Raw genomic sequence first — 18,024 nt, 5'->3', positions numbered from 1 at the left:
CCTTCACTGAGTCAAGACCATTGGTCCATCAGGTGCAGTATTGTCTACACTGACTGGCAGCAGCTCTCCAGGGTATGTCGCTTCTCAAAGTTAATTTGATAAAAACATGTGTTCAATGGTGCAAGAGAAACTTGTTGGACTCAACAGAACATTAAATAGCTGGAAAGCTAAAGAACTAGACTGAATTTTCAAAACTTAAAGCAAGAAAAGTCATGTTTTAAGAGCACAGAGTGTTTTTGATTTGGAGTAGTTTGTAATTACAGGTTAAAGTTCATTGAACGCTTTTCTTCTTTCTAGGGATGTGCTCAAATTTCATAAAATTCAAATTTGACACCAGATTTCCTATTTATTCACTTTTTTTGTCCTTGTGGATAGGGTTTTCTGTGGTTGAAGCAGATTTTTTAAAAACAATTCACCTAAAATATCAATATTAATACTGATATTTCCCTCAAAATATCAGTATTAATATTTTAAAATATCAATATTAATATTGATATTTTTGTAGATAAAATCCCAAATTGGTATTTATCACAAATAGCGAACATTGATTTCCGATGAAGCGGTATCAGGAGGAAGTTGATGGAGTGAAAACTGAACCAGAACCAAATGTCATTTATTCATCCTAAATAAACAATCACTAATTGATCCAAGTAGTCTCAGAAAATATCATTCATGAAATGTTGGAAGCTGGAGCACTACATAAGCCAAAAGGCATGCTTGTTTACTTGAAATACCCCTATCTAGTAAGTTTTCCATTCATTTTCCATTCCTCCCCCTCTCTAATCTTGCTGAAGTTGTAGGCTCCTCTCAAATCCAGCTTGGTGTAAATTTTGGCTGATCTCAGCCACTCTAACATTTTCTGGATGTGGGTTAGATGAGTGCCTCTGTAATTCACTAGGACTCTCCCCCAGGTACCAGATCTCTTCCTCTTCCTGATCAGAGCCCATTACAGTCAGTATGGTAGGGAAGAGCAGCAACAAAAGAGCAGAACAGTTGATGAGGAGCAACCAAGAGCTGTCCAGACTGCTCCTCCATGGCCCACCTAGGCCACCTCACTCTCTCACTTTGCTTGCTTGGCTGCCTGCCCTGCTCACTTGCATGGCCACCTGCCGCCATCCTCACCTGCCCACCTGCATCTCCACTTGCCTCATACCCTTACCACATTTGCTTTACGCCTTCCCCTGCCCCATGGAATGATGCCATCATGCTGTGCTGTGGTGTGATGGCTTACAAAAACATTATTTGTATAGATTAAGTCTCTATCCCTCCTAGAAAGAAATGTATGAAGCAAAATCTGCAGATACCCTTCAAAGCAATTTTTGTGAAATGAGCCAACCTGGCTGCTCTCACTTTTCAGTTTTTAGACAGTGAGTGTTTGGACCCCAGGGGATAGGAATACCTGGAGTCCCGAAGAGCTGCTATTTCCCCCCCCCTTTAATGCACATTTCCAGTTTCTGTCTCATTTGCTAGTCTGTGGAATCTCTGTAGCTGGCCCTTCCTTTTCTCCTAGCAACTAGGATGCATCTTTCCTGTAATGGGTTCATCTGAGATCAGGTACTCCCTACAAATTATTTCCTGCAAATACTACTATACAATAAGTATGGGTGGATGTTTAAAAAATCCACTCCCACAGTGGCAAATACAAAATGTGAAAACCTTGCAAAGAGGCTTAGGCATATCTCATGTTGTTCAAGAGCTAAAGACTAAACACTCCTTAAGGATTCATGGTATAGTTAATTTACACTACAATGGTACACATGTCTACTCAGATGTCTTTGTGTTTAATGGGACTCACTCCTGGGTAAGTAGGTACAGGATTGCAGGCTAGGCTTGGGTGTAGGGTTGGCATTGGGGAAAAACTGGGTTCTTATGGCTTTAACAGCTGTGTGGCAGGCAGACATTCAACAGGTCAAGCCTTTGCTAATTTGGAAATATAATGATGGGAACAGTTTAACAAGTTCTCATTCTGCCTGTCAGACATTTTATTACATGTCTGTCCACTAATTTATTTTTGGGTCTTCTACTCCACCTGCAAAAGAGGAGACATATTTGCATATCATGCAAATAATATGCACATCTCATGCAAATCTGTGCCCTCTTTTGTGAATGGGTTGAAGGGCCTGAAAAATCCTACAGGCACCCCTGGGCATAGACCATAGGATGGGTGTCTTTTCAGCTAATATGAACATGGAAGCCATAGAAAAGAGCACCATACTGCAAGGCTGAACATACTTTCCACTAGTTTGTTTTTTTAAAAAACATTGAGCTATATTCATATTTAATTCTGCATGTGTGATTGTATCTTCATTTCAAATCTATTCTTCTAGAAAACAAGCTGCCATGTGTTTTAGGCAGCAGCAGGCAAGGTGCACCCAAGGGGCGTAATTATCACTTATTATATTAAAAAGAAAAGGGGAAGGGAGAGCTACACAAATGTTCTGTGATAAACAAGGATGCCAGAAAAGCAGTCACTTTTAATACATCTTGCAGGAAATAATATTTGAAATAAAGAAAATTAAAAATACTAATTTTATTAACATGAGAATTTATTAAGATGCAAATGAGGAAAAGTGCCATCTGTACTTACTTAGTCCTAACTAATGAGAGTTATCACCAAAGGAAAAAAATATCCTGATCATCATCATCAACCACCTCCAATATCAGTGGAAAGGAATGTATGTGCTTGGTACTCTGCAACTCAGATATAGTCCCTCTTTTATTGGCCTTACCTTTTTGAATCCCATTCCTGCTGTGAGTACTGCTTGGATACACTACGGAAATAGCACAGATAAGCCAGAATGCCCCAGGAGACCAAACAAACCTATTGCCTTAGAGATTGTTCTCAAAGGTCTGTTTTAGCAGATACTGGGTTTCCTCCAAGTTGTAAGAAGCTAACACATTTCAGACCAACATAAAAATTCTGCCCAGTTGATGGAGATAGCATGCGCTCAAACACTTCATCCTTAGCCACTGCTCATCATTCTTGACATATCTGTCTTGTTTTCTAGTTGTCCGTGTTGTCTGTGTGAACTCGATTTCTCTCCTTTGAAAAATCTTCAACTGAAGCAAAGGCATCTTTGTCTTATGCTTTTGAAAGTCTTAGTACAATGAAGTCAGAACCTCTGTGCCCTTCTGTGTTACAAATAATAAAACCATTGTCAGCATAGTGATCAGAGTTTAATGCCATACAGTCACTCTTGTCACAGAACATTTAAATGAAAAATCGAAATAGCTGAGCAGACTTTCATCATTGGTTGTTAAAGGCTAACAAAAGGTTTAAGTTAATTCTTACAGCCTTTTTGATTCTCCTGTACTTACCAGTGATTTTCAATGCCATCACCCATGATATCCTTCTGGGCCACGTTTGGGTCACCACACTGTGCTGGTTCCACTCCTCCTTCCAAGGTAAGTTTCAGAAGGTGGTGCTGGATGAATATAGCTCCTCCCTATAGGAGCTGTTCTGTGGAGTTCCCTTCTTATATGCTGACCTGGTGGTTTGGAGACAGTGGTTGGGGCTGATCCCTGGGCTGCTGAAGGCAGTTGGGGGCCTGGTTGTATTCCTGGAGTGGTTAGGGGTGGTATTTGGCCCCTGTTAGGTGGGCTTTTGCCTATCTTCTGCAGCTCCTGGGGGGGTAGCGGGTGGCTATTTAGCCCATCCGGCTATTTCCCGTCAATTATCTTTTCGGCCATTTTTGTGCACATTCTGCACCTTCGTAGGCAACCATTTTGAGCACATTTTGTGGGACTGCCATTTTGGAGCTCATTTTGCTCCTTCGTAGGGGCAGCCATTTTGACTACAATTCTCTGTGGTGGCCATTTTGGAGCACATTTTGCTCCTTCAGGGGGGGCAGCACTTCAAATAATTGTCTGCGTTGTCTGACACAGACATTCTGAGTGCATTTGTTTAACCATTAGTTGAACATTATGCCTCCCAAGAAGAGCGCTGGGGGTTCTAAAGGAAAGGGGAAGGCCATGAAGCGGCCAGTGCTGAGGCCGCCCACTCCACCTCAGGAATCCTCATCCTCAGAGGAGGAGGGCCCTGATATGGCTTCCATATTGGCTCACATTGAGTCATTGGAGAGGTGGAATAGGAGGCCTCAGGAAGTTAGTGGGGCAAGAGTTAAAACAGCTAGGGGGCAGCAGTATAAGAAAGTCAGTGACTGGGATTCTGTTTTAGGCTGATTGGCAGCTCTAGAGGGCTCCTCAGGTCGGTTTGCACCTCCTTGTTCGACGCCTGTGGTGGAGGCGGTGGCTCCTGAGAGTCCTGCGGTGGAGAAGGCAGCGGTTCATTCAGGTTATGGTGAGTCTGCACCTGAAGGTAATGTGTAGGGAATGCTTGGGTGCCCTGGGATGGGGCCTGGGGGCACGCCTTGGGGATCGCATCAAGGGTGGCCTTATTCTCCTTCTGCAGGTGCAGTGACTTCTGGGTATGGAAGGGGGATGGCTCATCCAGTACAACAGCAGCCTGTAAGTGAGGCTTGTAGGCTGGTCTGGACGTCTGTGGGTGGCCCCAGGTGCCTGTTGATCCTTTGGCTTATGTTCAGGCTGGCGCTTTGCCTTTTGGGGAGACATCCTCTCCCCTGGGGGCTTACTTGTTGCTTGCAAAGAAGGAGTGTATATGAAGAGGGGAATACGTGGACGTGTTCTTATTATATCGAGGGCCTGAACAGAAAGAAAAGGATAGGCAGGAAGAGTGGGAAAATGAAAAATTTAAAAGGAAGAAGGTAGACAGGACTTGGGGCAATTGGTTGGCAGGGTTTTTGATCTATATGGGTGTAGTGATCCAGCGCCAGCCCATGGCGGCTGTGGCCTTGGTGAAGTACCTTGATATAGTTTTTAGAGTGCATACGGAATTCATCGGGTCAGCGTGGCTGGCCTATGATGAATTCTTTAGGATGAGGGTGGCCGTGGATCGTTACCTGCTGTGGGATAGAAAGGACCCTGAGTTGTGGTTGCAGTTTATGACTCCAGCTCGACCTGTGCAGGGTGACAGGGCAGATAGAGGGCATTTACTTGGTAAGTCTGCCAGTGTAGCTCCTGCCCGTGGGTTCATGGGGCAGGGGGTTCAACCCCACCTGCTCTGTTGGGAGTTTAGCACCAAGAACTTTTGCAATAGGAACCCATGTAAATTTAGGCACGGAGTGTTCCATTTGCACTGGCTCCCACCCCTTCACCAGTTGCCCTAGGGCTTTCAAAGGGGGGGGAACCAGGGGCTGGAGGACAACCTTCAGGAAAGGGCCCCATGCCAATTAAAATTCCCCAGCTTATGCGTTTGCTCGGGTATTACCCTAGAAGGGCAGATGCAGCTTATTTGGGGGAAGGTTTTCGTTGCAGTTTTAGAATTCCGGTTGTTGGAGAGCATAGGCCCTATATGTCAGGGAATCTTAGGTCTGTGGTGGGTATGGAGTTAGTGGTGCAGGAGAAAATTAATAAGGAAGTGGCTGAGTGACGGGTCTTGGGCCCTTTTGATCACCCTCCCATGCCCATGCTAAGGGTTTTTCCCTTGGGCACCGTTCCTAAAAAGATCCTGGACAGTTTATGCTCATTCATCACCTTTCATACCCGAGGGGGCAGTCAGTGAATGATGCTATTCCCGAACATTTGTGTTCAGTGTGTTATGCTTCCTTTGACAGCGCAGTTTTGATTGTCCGGCATTTTGGCCAGGGCGCTCTCATGGGAAAGTGTGATATCAAGTCAGCATTTCGCCTCCTGCCAGTCCACCGTTTGGACTTTGATAATTGGGCTTTTCTTTTAAGGGTTTGTTTAATGTGGATCGAGCTTTGTCCATGGGATGTTCTATTTCGTGTTCAGATTTTGAACGCTTTAGTACATTCCTTGAGTGGACTCTCAGGAGGCAAGCTGGTTGTGATGCAGTAGTACATTATTTCGATGATTTTCTGTTTGCTGGTCCTGCTGGTTCTCAGCAGTGCAGCCAGCTGATGGGGACGTTTGGGCAGTTGTCAGAGGAGTTAGGTGTGCCTTTGGCCAAAGAAAAAACGGAGGGCCCATCTCCTGTGCTCACCTTTTCAGTGGCACAGGCTTGTCATTTACCGGCAGTCAAGCTAGGGGATTTGAAGCGCAGAGTTGATAGCATGCGGGAAGCTAGAAAGGTTACACTCAGGGAGCTTCAGGAGTTGGTGGAGCATTTGAACTTTGCGTGCAGAGTCATAGCACCTGGCAAAGTGTTTCTGCGCAGGATTTGTGACCTGATGAAGGGCCTCACCAGGCCTCATCATTGGGTCAGAGTGACTAGGGACATGACGGAGGATTTGCTAGTTTGGTCACATTTTTTGGAGCAGTTTAATGGGGTTTCATTTTGGCGTAGGGATTTACTGCTGGAGGCAGAGTTGCAAGTCCACTCTGATGCCTCTGGGGCTTTAGCCTTTGGGGTTATTTTCAGGGATAGGTGGTGTGCTGAGGCATGGCCAGGGGCATGGGCAGAGGTTGGCATCACTAGGGATTTGACTTTCTTGGAGTTTTCCCAATAGTGGTTGCAATGCACCTATGGGCGGCTGAGCTGGCTAACTCTGTGGTGCATTTCTGGTGTGATAACCAGGCCACAGTACACGTTATCAACTCTCTTACTTCTAGGAATGCTCGAGTGATGGTTTTGGTACGTGCCTTCCATTTAATATTCTTTTTCTTGCTTGCCATGTTCCTGGCCTGGACAACGGAGTGGCTGATTCCCTGTCTCGCCATCACGACACATTTTGGGGAATTGGCCCCTTTGGCCAGGCTTCAGCCGGAGCCAATGCCGGTGGCATTGTGGGAACTTGGCAGCTTGAAGCTGAGGAGGCTATAATGCAGTCCTTTGCCACCAGCACAAGAAACTCCTATTTGAGAACAGGTAGGGAGATTGAGAGTTTTTGTTGTAGCAGGGGGTACTCTCTTCCCTGGCCCATACCTGTGGACCAGTTGATGGAATTTTGTGTGGCTCTGTATCGCCAGGGACTTTCGGTGAAACCATTAGGGGTAAGTTAGTGGGAATTGGATTCCTGGCTAAATTAAGGGGTGTGACTGATTCCTCCAGGGACTTAAGGGTAAGGAAGATGTTGGAGGGGTGGTCCAGGGCCCATCCTCCTGCACTAGACACTCATAGCCCTATTACGCCTGAGATTCTGTTGGGTTTTCATGGGCTTTGGCTTTCCTTATGTAGTTCCAGTTATGAGGCAGCCTTATTTCATGCTGTTGCTGTTCTAGCGTTTCTGGGGGGCTTTTCGTATGGGAGAGCTGCTTGCTTTTTCAAGGACTGACAGTCCGGTCAGGCGATGGAGGTGGGTGATGTGATGGTAGAGGATAGAGGTGTGCAGATTCATCTGCGCAGGTCAAAGACTGACCAGAGGGAGCGAGGAGCTGTTATTATGTTGGCCCCTTCCTCGGTAGGTGGACTGTGCCCAGTTCAGACCTTGAGTTTGTTTTTGCAAGTCAGGGGTGAGGCCCGAGGCTTCCTATTTTGTCATCAGGATGGTCTGCCTTTGACTAAGTTCCAGTTCCAGTTCTGGTCCATCACCAGTCGGGCTTTGTCATGTTTGGGTTTGGACCCGGGGCTGTTTGGTACGCATTCTTTTAGGATAGGTGCAGTTTCCACAGCAGCTCTCTTGGGATTTGGAAGCACATCAATTCAGGCAGTGGGTCGCTGGAGATCAGGTGCTTTCCGTGCTTATGTTAGGCCAATTAAGGGCCCACCTTGATTGTTGCGCTAATGTGCGTATTGTTAATTGTTTCTGTTTTAACAGGTTGGAGGGTGCTGGAGAGAGTCAAGGTACTCATTTGTGGCCACAGCATGGTGTTCTGGGCCAAGAGGAGGGCATAGTAGACCAGGCACGGAACCCAGTTTGGGCTCAGCCATTGCGCTTCGGTCCAGTGGCTGGGTAGATGTGGCATGCTGTGGGAACGCCTCCTGCTGACGCTGTTTGATGCTTCGTTGGTGCAGCACTCTCCACAGGTTGTGGTTATTCATTTGGGTGGCAATGACCTGGGAATGCTGAAGGGGAAAGCCCTTGTCATTCAGGCTTGCCTGGACTTTGAGGCCATATGCAGGAGGTGGCCTGGGACCATGATTGTTTGGTCCGATATCCTCCAGAGGAGGATTTGGAGGGGTGGGAATGATCCCAGAGGCCTGAAAAAGGCTAGTTGAAAGGTAAATGATCAGCAGGGCAAGGTAATACACACCCAGGTGAGGTGTGAGAGGGGCGACCTTTACTGGCCAGACACCGTGCATATGTCTGACCTGGGTAACGATCTGATTTTTTCTGATTTGCAGAGTGCCCTGTGTGAAATAATTTGTCGCAGGTGGGGGGAGAGGGACTAATCATAGAATAGAAGAGTTGGAAGGGACCTACAAGGCCATCAAGTCCAACCCCCTGCTCAATGCAGGAATCCAAATCAAAGCATTCCCGACAGATGGCTGTCCAGCTGCCTCTTGAATGCCTCCAGTGTCGGAGAGCCCACTACCTCTCTAGGTCATTGGTTCCATTGTCGAATGGCTCTAACAGTTAGGAAGTTTTTCCTGATGTCCAGTCGAAATCTGGCTTCCTGCAACTTGAGCCCATTATTCCGTGTCCTGCACTTTGGGATGATCGAGAAGAGATCCCCGCCCTCCTCTGTGTGACAACCTTTCATGTACTTGAAGAGTGCTATCCTATCTCCCCTCAGTCTTCTCTTCTCCAGGCTAAACATGCCCAGTTCCTTCAGTCTCTCCTCATAGGGCTTGGTTTCCAGTCCCCTGATCATCCTTGTTGCCCCCCTCTGAACCTGTTCCAGTTTGTCGGCATCCTTCCTGAAGTGCGGAGACCAGCTGAGGCTTGTCATCTTCTGTGGTGGATAGGTGTGGAATTTCACAAGGTAGGGTTTGCTGACCACCCTTAGGCACCCTTTAAGGTGATCGGTGGGTTCTGAGGCCTGCCTTCCAGGTTGTGCGGCCGGTTGGCAGGATAAGGCTCACCTTTGGGGCTAACCTGTAACACCCACTCGGAGGTTGTGCGGCCCTGAGGGGGGGTGCAGCAGGAAGGCCTTTCTAACCACCCTGCAGGGATGAGGCCCAGAAGAAGGGCTTGGGCTTGGCCCACCCCCCTTTTCCCATGGCAGGGTGCCCTCACCCGATGGGGAATGAGATAAGTTCCACACTTGTCTCTGCAGATCATTCTACTATGCAATCAAGCATGTAATTGACTATTCTAATAAACGTGGCCCTTGATTTACCCACATCTCATGTTGTCTTGCCTCTTCATTTCCAGGCTATGCGCTGCAATATGCTGCAAATAGGTTAAAATGCTCCTGTTTCAATGTGCCTTAAGATTTTAGGCTGCAATCCTAACTCTACCTATCTTGGAGCAGTGGTGGCTGGTGCCATTGCCACTGGTAGGGCAAAAGGCAGGGAGGCTAACAGTAGGTGGAACCAGAACCAATGCCAGGTGAGCCCAATAATTCTAAGTTTGTTCCCATCCACTTCTCTGATGAGTTCTACAAGGGCAACACTGAAACTAAAAAGGAGGAAGCTGACAGACCTCCCTGGACTGGCTGCAAGAAAGCAGGCAGGTGTGGGCTAGCTGAAGGCAGACAGGTGATGGGCAAATGCCCCAATCACCCTGATGGACCCACCTTCACTGCCTGGGAGTAAGCCCACTTGAATTCAATATGATTTACTTCTGAATAGACGTGGTTAGGATTGCACTGCATTATGTTGTTTACTAAGATTTCTCTACCACTTTTCATTACGAAAAGAAACAGCAAAGTGGTTCACACAGTAATAACTGTTTTACCGCTGATTTGGGGGGGGGTGTTAATTGCTCTAAACTGCTTTTACTCTTTGTTTTGTGCCACGCTGTTGTTAAGCCCTTTGAAACCATTAGTGAAAGATGCTATAAATAATAAATACATTCTTCCCTTAAACTGAAGTGTTTTGTTTTGAAATCCTAGAACTCGTGTTAACTGGAGACTTCGCCTATCCTTAAGCATGCTTACTAGGAGGTAAACCCCACTAAACTTACTGGGCTCCTACTGGGAGGAAGAGCAGGATATAAATCAAATCAATCAATAAATAATTGTCTTAGAGACAGAGAGAGTCTATTTTTAACTATTTTATTCATGTGAGCAAGACAGTTAAAGTCACATTGATTTTTTTTAATCTAGTGAAGACCCCCTCCAAATGTTTAAACAAAAATTTAGATTTTACAGCCAATGTTTCTCCTTTTCCATGCACACACAGAGACAGGAAACTAATGTGAGATATTAATAGTGGATGAACTGCTACTACTGAAAGTGATTATGTTTTCTCAATATTTGGTAGATGTCTCAGCAGTCTTGAATATGAGCCAGAGTTTCTTTGGCCAACTTATTTGCAGGCAAGCCATTATATATGATGTAGTGAGGAAGAAAGGGGGGGGAAGGGGAAGTTAATTCTTTTGATAGTAAAAGAGTGCCTGCATAATTTTCTTAGACAGCGCTCCTTGTCCTTTGAAAATGTTTCTTCTTTGCTAAGGAAAATGAGGATGTCTCTACAAATATTGTGTCTGTAATTTGCTGCTGGGGTGACAAATTACTTACTCTTTATGCATCTAGAAAAATGGCAATGTAAAATACAGTCGCAGATGTATTGTCTTAATGGCACAGCCAATCCAAAGGGTGACAGAATGAGAACATTTTGTACATACCACAGAAATTCAAACAGGAAAGCATATCATGCATAATGTGCCCAAAGGTGAATATATAGCAGAAATGGCCAATGGGGCAGCGCCCACATCTCTTCCATGCATCACACGCCACCTCTTCACATCAGACTGGAAGCTGGGTATGAATCTCACAGCCCATTTCTGATGTATTCCTCTCAGCTCAGGATTCCCTAAAGGCCTATGAGTCATCATATTCTTCAGGCATCACTGATCAGCCTGCTGGGTGTGGATTTGGGTGGGAAATGCCAATAAAATGGAATGGGCTGTGGCCCATAGGCAGCCTGGGTAGGGAGGATCCTGTCACCTAGGCTTCAGTTGATCAGTGAAGGTATCAGGCATACCTCATAGCATTTCTCACTGGCTTTGCACAAAGATGATTAATGCAATTATTTGTAAATGGATCCTTTAGGTCAAAGAGAGACTTCCATTAAGCCATCTTTCAAATACAACCTCTTCCTCAACATTAAAGTGATTTTTTTAGGGATGGGTTAATCTGTCAATTTTGGTTTCTCGCAACCTGAAGTTCAGTTCTTCACATTTCCATATTAGTTGGTGATTTTTTATAAACAAAAGTCCTTGTGAAAATTCACAAGCACTTTCTCCTAATATACTTATTTATGTATGCAATTTCCCCAAACATAATGTATATTTGTATGTTAGGTTCACTAACACTTCCATTTTTAGCCACACTTTATCCTAGCAAATGCATTTTTGCATACATTACTTGGCTGGAGAACTGTATTGTAATATTCAGAAATGTCCAAATTTCAAAGGATGGCTGTGTTTTGGTACACATATTGTTTCAGGAAGGGTGAATTAGATATGTTCACCTGAAATGTGAACTGAACAAAATTTATCCCCCAACCCTAGTTTTTTTCTACTTGTTTATCTCACGTTTATTAGGACCAGCAAATTAATATAAATGCAGTAAAAGATAACACTACCTTATAAAGAACCTGGGTGACATACAAATAAATTGTGCTCAGAACAGACCCACTGAAATGAGTGGACTTTATGTCCATTCATTTCAGTGGGTCTGCTCTGAGTATGATTAACATTCATTGTCACCCCTGACTTTGGCACATCACTCCCAATATCCTTCCCAAGTCCAGCCAACTAAATCAAGTGAGAAATCATAATCGTGACTCTTCATTTGCTTTAGGATCAGAGGCAGCGTATCTCCAAATACCAGCTGCTAGGAAGTATGAGTGGAAGAGTGCTATTATGCTCACGTCCTGCTTGTGGGCTTCACAGAGGCATCTGGATGGACAAAATGCTGGACTAGATAGGCCTTTGGTCTGATCCACCAGTGGCTCTTATTATGATAAAGTTATTTGTAATCTACATCTGTTGTTGTCAATAGCATGGTATTAGCATATTTCTCTCACTCATACACCCCTCTCCAATGTGTTTTGAAATTTTTTACTGACATATGTCCTAGTGATGCAAGATATAAAGTTTAGTAGAACAGAATTTAAATTTGGGGTTCTGGGAAAACTAAATAACTTCTCCATTACTTGGTCAAATGTAGTCTACAGAAATCAGCTAGAGAAGTACTTTTGGTCTTGATTCTTGCAAGAACAGTTTTGGGAGATATTGCAGAAGACAATATTTCTGCTAGAAGACATCAGTGAGAGTGTCACCAGGAAGGTGATTGCTTTTACAGTGTTGACAGCGAAGCTCATGGTAACAATTAGAAAGCAATGTGTTGTGATTATGTATGTCGATGCAGTACTGTGCAAAGAATATAACAACATTTTATTGAGATTTGTGGGCAACATCTAATAATGTCTGCCTGAATCTACTTGCACAATGAGACCTCTCATTTCTCTCTAACTCCCTCTCACTCTCACAACTGTTCTGGAGGGTTGTTCTGTAGAAGAGATTTTACAGGTGCACAGGGACAGGAAAGGAAGAAGCTACATTGTGCAAGTGGAAGTACACTTGCACTACATTAGATCTCATCCTGTGTCTGTATAATTTTGTCCAGTACCTTTGCACAGAACTTTTAACTATGAGTATGGCCCTGCTCTTGTTGGAGAACCTATACTTGGCCTTTTCATTGAGATGAGTTGAGGAGGTAGAAGAACATAACAAGTGCTTGAGGTCAGTTATGAACTGGATTTGGGTTTTAATAAAACTGAAACTCAATCCAGACTAAGAGATCCTGTCGGTAGGTGATCCATTTCAACCTATCTTGGATGTGTTTGTAATGATTAGGCTCACAGTTTGCTAGATCTATCAGGTCAGCTCAAGAAAAGTCAGTTTCCACAGGCAAATGTCAATCAAAAGTGTGGAAACTGTCCTTATTTATTTATTAAATGTACATCAATGCCATCTTCCTAATTCAAAACCTGAACACCTCTAGGAAGCTAACAGAGCAAATAAACAATAATCAGAAAAACCCTACAAAACAAAAAAGGAAAGAGATCTATGCATAATCAAACAATGCTCAGGCCCAAAAGGTATCAAGCAAAAAAAAAAAGAAGTTTTCATGTGGCACCAAAATTACAATCAGGGATGGGAGTTTCTCATGGCAGGAGTTCCAGAGGCTATGCTCTTTCTGTGAGAAGGCCCTCTCTCATGTTCCTACTAATCATAATTCAGACGAGAGCAGGACACACAAAAGGGCCTTCCCAGATTATCTCATAAACAGGGTTGCATAGAAAGAGATGCTCCTTTGTTCTTACGATTTTAAAGATTTGTTTATACTATGAGAAAAGGCTTAATTTATAGTGCAATCCTAACCATGACTGTTCAAAAGTCAGTCATTTTGATTTCAATGAGACTTTTGCCCAGGTAACGGGTTAGGATTGCAGCCTAAATTTGCACTGGCTATACCCTAGTAGACTTATCTGGATTGCTTTTGTATAATCTAAAAATTACATATTATGTTTAAATACTCAGCATTTCAGGGTTTTTCTTGTTTTCCACCTCTTTCAGCTTTATGACTCATCTCCATTTTCAATGCCCTTCCTTTCCTCATACATTGCATGTATTTTAGATCACAAGACTGCAGGCAGGGCTGTGTCACCTTCATTGCTCTTTGTATAGGACTTGGTTCTTGTGGTTGTTAATAAATATTAGCTATTATTTCTTCTAATAAGCTACCTAATAAGTAGCTTCAAAACCGTAAACCAGGGGTCACAAACCTTTATAAACCAGTGGACACATTTGTCAGTTTGGGTAAGTGTCACAGGCTTCAGTCAAAAAATGGCTGTCATGGGGGGATGTGGTATATAACACAAAATGGCTGCCACATCTAAACTCAGAAAACTGGACTACAAAATGGTGCAATTATGCCCCCTATCAGTGGAAAACAAAGGCACCTACAGCAGGCACCATCATATACTCACGCTTTGCACCTCTCTGTTCAGATCAGAAGGGGTGGGTGTCCAGTCCTGGCATCCAATGAAATGTGGACATCCTTAAGGTATTCAATGCAGGAGAGGCTGTGCAAATAGGAACTGAATAGGAGGAAAATACAGGAGGTGCTGGTGGGCACCAAGATGGCAACTCCTGTCGTACACTTACTGTACATACTTGCTTCTCCAGAGTGTTGCTTTGGAATGTAATAGTGGAGTAGTACATTATGGCACAGGTCATCCCTTTTGTTTGATATAGAACAGAAGCACTACACACACCCCATTAATTTAGTAAGCAACAATTTTGCCAGTACCAATTATGGTATTTGTGTCAAGACAAAACCTGTTTCTTCCTGTGTCTGCTGGCCACTTCAAGAAAATTGTTGCTGCCTGGCACATCCTTCGCTTTCTGATTATCTGAAAGAATCCATTTAACATTTGCTTCATATACCATTAATTTGTGTGGTACACTCTCTAGTTCAGTTGAATTGTGACATCTTCCCAAAGCAAGGGAGTTGCCTAGAGCAGCCAGACACTCTGAAAAGCAAAGCTATGTTCTAATCATGCAGAGCTCAACTTCTACCTCCCTCTTGCACATGCTTGTGGAGACATGTATGATTTAGCCTGTGAGTCACTTAATTAGTAACATCAGGATTGGAATACTACAAAAACATGGCACAGGTCAAAGGATCTCACAGGTACAGACAAACTTGGTCAAGTACAACAACCTCATTTTAAAATAAAGACAACACACTGACTTTTAAAATGAAAATAAAGTCACAAGACATCAAATGTACAACAGCAAGAAAGAACTAATTTCATCACTGGAATTTTAAAAACCTGTAATCTTTGAAACACACAACCAGTTTTATAATACAAGCAGAACTAGAAAACTTTCAGGTTTAGGATGTAATGGGAATGTCCATTCTGTCCTATAAATATAATTGTAAAATGAAAGCAAGATTCTGAAAGTATTTTTTAAAACTTTCAAGTTGGGAAGTTCTGGGTTTCTTTATGGTGCATAACAAGCCACAACAATCAACTCCTCTCCACCATGCAAAACACAGAGGGGGAAAGCCTTCACCATTCATCTTCCAGTGCCTGGATGGAGTGGTAGGCTGTATGGGAGCCAAAAAATTAACATTGCATCCCAACAAGATGAAGACCCAATGGGTGAGCGATTCTCAGATCTGGGAATTAGGGGTATTGCCTGTTCTGGATGGAGTTGCTCTCTCGTTGTAAGAACAGGTGTGCAGTTTAGTCCTCATTATCACTGGAGGCCTAGGCAGCTGCAGTAGCTAGGAGTGCCTTTTACCAACTTCGGCTAGTATGTCAGCTACAATCATTCCTGGATCATGATGGTTTGGTGACAGTGAATCATGCATTGGTAACCCCAAGATTAAATACTCAATGCACTCTATGTAGGGCTTTTCTTAAGTGACACCCAGAAAAAAAAATGGAAGTCTTGTCCAAATGAGGAGAATAAAAAGGAACACAAGCTCTGGCAAAAGAAATGCAAGAAGACAATAAGAGATGCTAAAAAGAAATTTGAGGAGCGCATTGCTGAAAACATTTTAAAAAACATAATCTTTAAAAACATTAAAAGAGAGAGACCTTCTAGGGAGGCGGTTGGACCCTTGAATGACAAGGGAGTCAAAGGTGTGCTCAAGCAGAAAAAGGAGATAGCAGAGAAGCTAACTGAATTTTTTGCATCTGTCTTCACAGTGGAGGATATAAGGCAAATCCCTGTGCCTGAACAAAGTTTTGCAGGAAGAGAGTCTGAGGAACTGAGGCAGACAGTGGTGACGAAAAGTGAAGTTCTAGGTTTAATAGACAAAATAAAAACCGACAAATCGGCAGGTCCAAATGGCATCCCACCTGAGAGGTCTCAAAGATCTCAAATGTGAAAGTGCTCATCTTCTAATAAAAATATTTAATTTGTCCCTCAGATCCATTTCCATACTTGAGGACTGGAAAGTGGCCAAAGTAACACTAATCTATAAAAAGGGATTCAGGGGGGATCCCAGAAATTACAGGCCAGATAGCCTAACATCTGTTCCAGGAAAACTCATGTGGATCAGGAATTAGTTAAGTAGAAGGAAACAGAGAGTAGGAATAAATGGACCGTTCTCCCAAGGGAGGGCTGTAGAAAGTGGAGTTCTCCAAGGATCGGTATTTGGACCTGTGCTTTTTAACATGTTCATAAATGATCTAGAAATAGGGGTGAGCAGTGAGGTAGCCAAGTTTGCTGATGATACTAAATTGTTCAGAGTTGTTAAAACAAAAAGGGATTGAAAAGAGCTCCAAAATACCTCTCTAAACTGAGTGAAAGGGCTGTAAAATAGCAAATGTAAAGAAGTGTAAAGTTATACAGAGTGGAGCAAAAAATCTTAATTTCACATATATGCTCATGGGGTCTGAACTGGCGGTGACTGATCAGGAACAAGACCTTGGGGTCATAGTGGATAGCTCGATTAACATGTCGACCCAGTGTACAGCATCAGCCCAGTATACAGCAGCTGCAAAAAAAGGCAAATTCCGTGGTAGGAATCATTCAGAAATGAAAATAAAACTGTTGATATCATAATGCTGTTATATAAATCTATGGTGTGGCCACATTTGGAATACTATGTACAGTTCTGGTCACCTCAGCTCAAAAAGGATACTGTAGAGCTAGAAAAGTTTCAGAAAAGGGCTATCAAAATGATGAAGGGGATGGAGTGATTCCCCTATAACGAAAGGTTGCGGCATTTGGGCCTCTTTAGTTTAGAGAAAAGGCAACATGATAGAAGTGTATAAATTATGCATGGCATGGAGAAAGAGGATAGAGAAAAGCTTTTCTTCCTCTCTCATAACACTAAAACTTGTGGACAGCCAATGAAGCTGAATGTTGAAAGATTCAGGACAGAAAGTACTTCTTCACTCAGCCTTCCCTCACAGTTCCAGCGGGCATTCTCTGTAATGTGCTTCCACCTTCAGTTAACAACATTTCTGAGGATTTTATGGACTGCTGATCTCTGGCTCATTTTATTTTTTTTTATCATGTGAAATGTGATTTTTTCTGTATATTTTGATTGAGTTTTGTAATATTGTTTTAATCATGTTCTGCCCTGCTTTGGTATGCCACATGTAAAGTTGTATAGAAATCCTTTTTATAAATAAATATAATTGCAGGTACTGTTGTAATTTTTTTTTTCAGTGTAAAGAGACCAGACTGGTAATAACATGGTCAAAACTAGTAGAATTGATGTTCCTCTTAGCTTGAATAACAAGTAATTAATATTCTCAATATTACCCTGTACTCCGTTTTATGACTAGGCCCAGGTTTGCTTCTTCTTTGCCACTGCTATCAAGAAGTTCAGGTCCTGCCAATGCCACTTTGCTCATATAGTATATGAATCTTTGCTAATTTTAAAATATGTATACACACACCACCCTTCATCAAAAAGTTATTCCAGAATGTTTCACAATACCTGTTGTTGTTATATGCCTTTAAGTCCATTACAACTTATGGCAACACTATGAATCTTTTTTGGATATATTCATAGGGTTTTTATAGTAAGAGATATTCAGAGGTGGTTTACCATTGCCTTCCTCTAAGCCTACAGCACCTGGTATTCCCAGGTGGTCTCCCATCCAAGCACTAACTAGGCCTGACCCTACTTAGCTTCCGAGATCAGATGAGACCAGGCGTGTTCAGGGTAGTATGGCCGTAGGCCCTTCGCAATACTGCAACTACACAAATACAACCCCAGCACCATCATAAAATAAAGATAAAAACTTACAAGTGCACCATACTTAAAACTTCTTGAGTGGATACAAAGGTTCTTATCTGTTACCTAAAGGATAATAATACTAGCACAGCCTTCCTGTGAAGGGTGCTCCATAAGTAGAACACCTCAAAAATATCATCTCCATATATGATATCTGCCTCATCTCTGAAGATCAAAGCACTCATAGGAGGAGACCAGCAGATCTTAACGTGCAGA

At 43.2% G+C, this 18,024-nt stretch overlaps 1 non-coding gene across 1 annotated transcript; it reads right to left on the bottom strand.

The window, feature by feature from the left end:
* Positions 1-17,634: 17,634 nt before the first annotated feature.
* Positions 17,635-17,753, bottom strand: LOC133363475 (5S ribosomal RNA). The gene has a single exon (XR_009757680.1). It is a non-coding gene; the product is annotated as a 5S ribosomal RNA (ribosomal RNA).
* Between the last annotated feature and the right edge of the window lie 271 nt (positions 17,754-18,024).

Source organism: Rhineura floridana, chromosome 8 (genome assembly GCF_030035675.1).
Source record: "Rhineura floridana isolate rRhiFlo1 chromosome 8, rRhiFlo1.hap2, whole genome shotgun sequence".
In the NCBI taxonomy this organism is placed as follows: domain Eukaryota; kingdom Metazoa; phylum Chordata; class Lepidosauria; order Squamata; family Rhineuridae; genus Rhineura; species Rhineura floridana.
This window is presented reverse-complemented; position numbering and strand designations above follow the sequence as displayed.